This window comes from Manis javanica, chromosome 2 (assembly GCF_040802235.1).
Source record: "Manis javanica isolate MJ-LG chromosome 2, MJ_LKY, whole genome shotgun sequence".
Taxonomy (NCBI): Eukaryota; Metazoa; Chordata; class Mammalia; order Pholidota; family Manidae; genus Manis; species Manis javanica.
In genome coordinates this window covers 48,832,501-48,837,910 of record NC_133157.1, presented here as the reverse complement: position 1 = coordinate 48,837,910, position 5,410 = coordinate 48,832,501, and positions in this window count along the sequence as shown.

Sequence of the window (5,410 nt, the reverse complement as noted above, 5' to 3'; positions counted from 1 at the left end):
TTCCAAGTGGTAAAGATACCTCAGGACAAATGCTGGCCACAGAAGCCACAGGGCATAAATCTGCAAAGAAGTAAAAAGCTAACCTTTTCAAAGAATATTGCTTCTCTCTCACTTACCAACTTTACATTTCCCTGTATGGCCCCGGAAGATGACTGGTTAGCCAGAGACGGGTAAGATTCCTCAAGGGAGGAACAACCTAAGACAGGCACAGTCGCAGGGGGGCCATCAGGTGAGAAATTGAGGATCAACAGAGGTGAGGCTTAGAACCTCAACCCCCCTGTTTTGAGAGAAATCTTCTGCATCTGTGGATGTTTTGTTGCCCTTGTCTAGCTTGGATTAATACTTAGTCTATAGGCACACACCTGATCATCTACATTTGCCCTCTTACAGCACTAAACTATGTTTTCTACCTTTATCTTGCATCTACCTACCACTTCAGCATTTTATTAAAAATAATAATAATAATAATAATAATAAGGGAGAAATGTGGGGTTCACATATAAATCAAGTATAAAAATCAAACAAATATTCATATTTAACCTGATTGTTTATAGTTCATAATGCATGATCAAGACCGAAAGTTTCTGTGATGACTGCCCTTGCATTATTCACCATGTAAGAACTTATTCACTATGTAGGAATTTGTTCACCATGTAAGAACTTGTTCGTTATGCTTCAGAAGATTGGAGACTGTTGAGAATTAACCTTGAGGTCAATTAATGATTGTGCATTGAGTCCCCTATACAGAATTTTATTGTTGTTAACAACCATTTGATCAATAAAAATGAGAGATGCCCTCTCAAAAAAAAAACCACATGATCATCTCCGTAGATGCTGAAAAAGCATTTGACAAAATTCAACATCCATTCATGATAAAAACTCTCAGCAAAATGGGTATAGAGGGCAAGTACCTCAACATAATAAAGGCCATATATGATAAACCCACAGCCAACATCATACTGAACAACGAGAAGCTGAAAGCTTTTCCTCTGAGATCGGGAACAAGACAGGGATGCCCACTCCCCCCACTGATATTTAACATAGTACTGGAGGTCCCAGCCACGGCAATTAGACAAAACAAAGAAATACAAGGAATCCAGATTGGTAAAGAAGTTAAACTGTCACTATTTGCAGATGACATGATATTGTACATAAAAAACCCCAAAGACTCCACTCCAAAACTACTAGAACTGATATCAGAATACAGCAAAGTTGCAGGATACAAAATTAACACACAGAAATCTGTGGCTTTCCTATACACTAACAAAGAACCAATAGAAAGAGAAATTAGGAAAACAACTCCATTCACAATTGCATCAAAAAGAATAAAATACCTAGGAATAAACCTAACCAAAGAAGTGAAAGACCTATACCCTGAAAACTACAGGTCACTCTTAAGAGAAATTAAAGAGGACACTAACAAACGGAAACTCATCCCATGCTCGTGGCTAGGAAGAATTAATATCGTCAAAATGGCCATCCTGCCCAAAGCAATATACAGATTCGATGCAATCCCTATCAAATTACCAGCAACATTCTTCAACGAACTGGAACAAATAGTTTAAAAATTCATATAGAAACACCAAAGACCCCGAATAGACAAAGCAATCCTGAGAAAGAAGAATAAAGATGGGGGGGGATCTCACTCCCCAACTTCAAGCTCTACTACAAAGCCACAGTATTCAAGACAATTTGGTACTGGCACAAAAACAGAGCCACAGACCAGTGGAACAGATTAGAGACTCCAGACATTAACCCAAACATACATGGTCAATTAATATTTGATAAAGGAGCCATGGACATACAATGGGGAAACAACAGTCTCTTCAACAGATGATACTGGCAAAACTGGACAGCTACATGTAAGGGGATGAAACTGGATCACTGTCTAACCCCATAGACAAACGTAAATTTGAAATGGATCAAAGACCTGAATGTAAGTCATGAAACCATAAAACTCTTAGAAAAAAACATAGGCAAAAATCTCTTGGACATAAACATTAGCGACTTCATCATAAACATATCTCCCTGGGCAAGGTAAACAAAAGCAAAAATGAACAAGTGGGACTATATTAAGCTGAAAAGCTTCTGTACAGCAAAGCACACCATCAATGGAACAGAAAGGTACCCTACAGTATGGGAGAATATATTCATAAATGACAGATCCGATAAAGGCTTGACATCCAAAATATATAAAGAGCTCACGCACCTCAACAAACAAAAAGCAAATAATCCAATTAAAAAATGGGCATAGGAACTGAACAGACAGTTCTCCAAAGAAGAAATTCAGATGGCCAACAGACACATGAAAAGATGCTCCACATCACTAGTTATCAGAGAAATGCAAATTAAAACCACAGTGAGATATCACCTCACACCAGTAAGGATGGCTACCATCTAAAATACAAACAACAACAAATGTTGGCGAGGTTGTGGAGAAAGGGGAACCCTCCTACACTGCTGGTGGGAATGTAAATTAGTTCAACCATTGTGGAAAGCAGTATGGAGGTTCCTCAAAATGCTCAAAATAGACTTACCATTTGACCCAGGAATTCCACTTCTAGGAATTTACCCTAAGAATGCAGCACTCCAGTTTGAAAAAGACAGATGCACCCCTATGTTTATCACAGCACTACTTACAATAGCCAAGAAATGGAAGCAACCTAAGTGTCCATCAGTAGATGAATGGATAAAGAAAATGTGGTACATATACACAGTGGAATATTATTCAGCCACAAGAAGAAAACAAATCCTACAATTTGCAACAACATGGATGGAGCTAGAGGGTATTATGCTCATTGAAATAAGCCAAGTGGAGAAAGACAAATACCAAATGATTTCGCTCATCTGTGGAGTATAAGAACAAAGGAAAAACTGAAGGAACAAAACAGCAGCAGAATCACAGAACCCAATAATGGACTAACAGGTACCAAAGGGAAAGAGACTGGGGAGAATGGGAAGGTAGGGAGGAATAAGGGCGGGGAAGAAGAAAGGCGGTATTAATGATGAGGATGTATAATGTGGTGGGGAGGAATGGGGAGGGCTGCGCAACACAGAGAAGACAAGTGTATAACCTAGAAGAAATGGGTAAGTTCCTAGAAACACACAACCTACCAAGGACAAATCAAGAAGAAATGGAAAGCCTGAAAAGACCAGTAACAAATAAGGAGGTTGAAGTAGTAATCAAAAATCTTCCAACAAGAAAAAATCCAGGACCAGATGGCTTCACAGATGAATTCTACCAAAGATTCAAAGAAGAATTAATACTAATCCTTCTTAAAATCTTCCAAAAAACTGAAGTAAAGGTAATACTTCCAAACTCATTTTATGAGACCAGCATCACCTTGATACTAAAGCCAGATAAAGATATCACAACTATAGGCCAATATCTCTGATGAACATAAATGCAAAAATTCTCAACAAAATACTAGCAAACTGAACTGAACAACACATAAAAAACATAACACACCATAGCCAAATGCAATTTATCCCAGATGGTCATGGATGCAAGGTTGTTTTAACATATGAAAATCAGTATGATACACCACACTAGCAGAATGAAAGATAAAAACCACATGATAATCTCAATACATGCAGAAAAAGCATTTAAGTTCAACATCGATTTGTGATTTTTAAAAAAAGTTCATCAAAATAGGTATAAAAGGAAATTTCCTCAACATAATAAAGGCCATTTATGGAAAGCCACAACTAACATCATAATTATTGAGGAAAAACTGAAAGCTTTTCCTTTAAGATCCAGTAGAAGGCAAAGATCCCTCTTGCCACTTAGAGTCAACATAGTACTGGAAGTACTAGGAGAAGCAATCATACCAAAAAAGAAAAAAAAGGGGGAATAAGAGGCATCCAAATCAGAAAGGAAGAAGTAAAATTATCACTGTGGCAGAGAACATGACCCTATATGCAGAAGACTCTAACAACTCCACAAACTGTTAGAACTAATAAACAAATTTAGTGAAGTTTCAGGATCCAAAATCAAAATGCAAAAATCAGTTGCACTTCTTTATACCAACAACAATCTATCCAAAAAGGAAATCAAGAAAACAATCCCATTTACAATTGCATCAAAAAGGAAAAAATACTTAGAAATAAATTAAAACAAGGAGCTGAAAGATCTGAACACTGAAACATAAATGAATGATAAAAGAAATTGATGACACAAATAAGAGAGATAACCTGTATTCAAGGATTGCAAGAATAGTATTTAAATATCCATATTACCTAAAGCCACCTATCAATTCTATGTAATCCCTATCAAAATTCCAATGGCATTTTTCAAAGAAATAGAAAAAACTTTAAAATTTGTATGGAACCACAAAGTCTCCAAATAGCTAAAGCAATATTGAGAAAGAACAAGTTGGAGGGATCACACTTCCTGATTTCAAATTATATTGAAAGCTATAGTAATCAAAACAATGTGGTACTGGCATAAAAATAAACATATAGACCAATGGAACAGACTAGAGAGCCCAGAAATATGCACCTATAAGGTCAACTAATTCTCAGCAAAGGCCAATAATACACAATGAGAAAAGGACAGTCTCTTTAATAAATGGTGCTGGGAAAACTAGATAGCCACATGCAAAGGAATGTACCTGGGCCCCTATTTTACACCATACTCAAAATTAACTCAAAGTGGACTAAAGACTTGAACATAAAGCCTGAAACCATAAAAACTCTTATAAGAAAGCATAGGCAGAAAGCTCCTTGACAATGGTTTTGGAAATAATTTTTTGGATTCAACACCAAAAGCTCAAGCAACAAAATAAAAAATAAAGAAGTGAGACTATATCAAACTAAAAAACTTCTGTGCAGCAAAGGACATCATCAACAAAATGAAAAGTCAACCTATGGAATGGGAGAAAATATTTGCAAATCAAATATCTGATAAGGGGTTAATATACAAAATATATATAAAAAACTCACACAACTGCATAGGAATAAAATCAGATTTAAAAATGGGCAGAGGAACTGAATAGACATTTTTCCAAAGAAAACATACAGATGGCCAACAAGTATGTTGAAAGGTGCTCAGCATCACTAATCATCAGGGAAATGCAAATCAAGACCACAGTGAGATAGCACCTCACACCTTTTAGAATGGCTGTCTTCGAAAGGACAAGAGATAACAAGTGTTGGTGAGGATGTGGAGAAAAGTACACCCTGTGCACTGCTGGTGGGAATGTAAATTGGTGCAGCCATGATGGAAAGAAGATGGAAGTTCCTCAAAAAATTAAAAATAGAGCTACCATGTGACCCAGCAATTCCCCTTTGGGATATATATCCAAAGGAATTGAAATTACTCTCTCAAAAAGATCATTTGCACCCCCATGTTCATTGCAGGATGAATTACAATTGCCAAGACATAGAAACAACCTAAGTGTCTATCAAC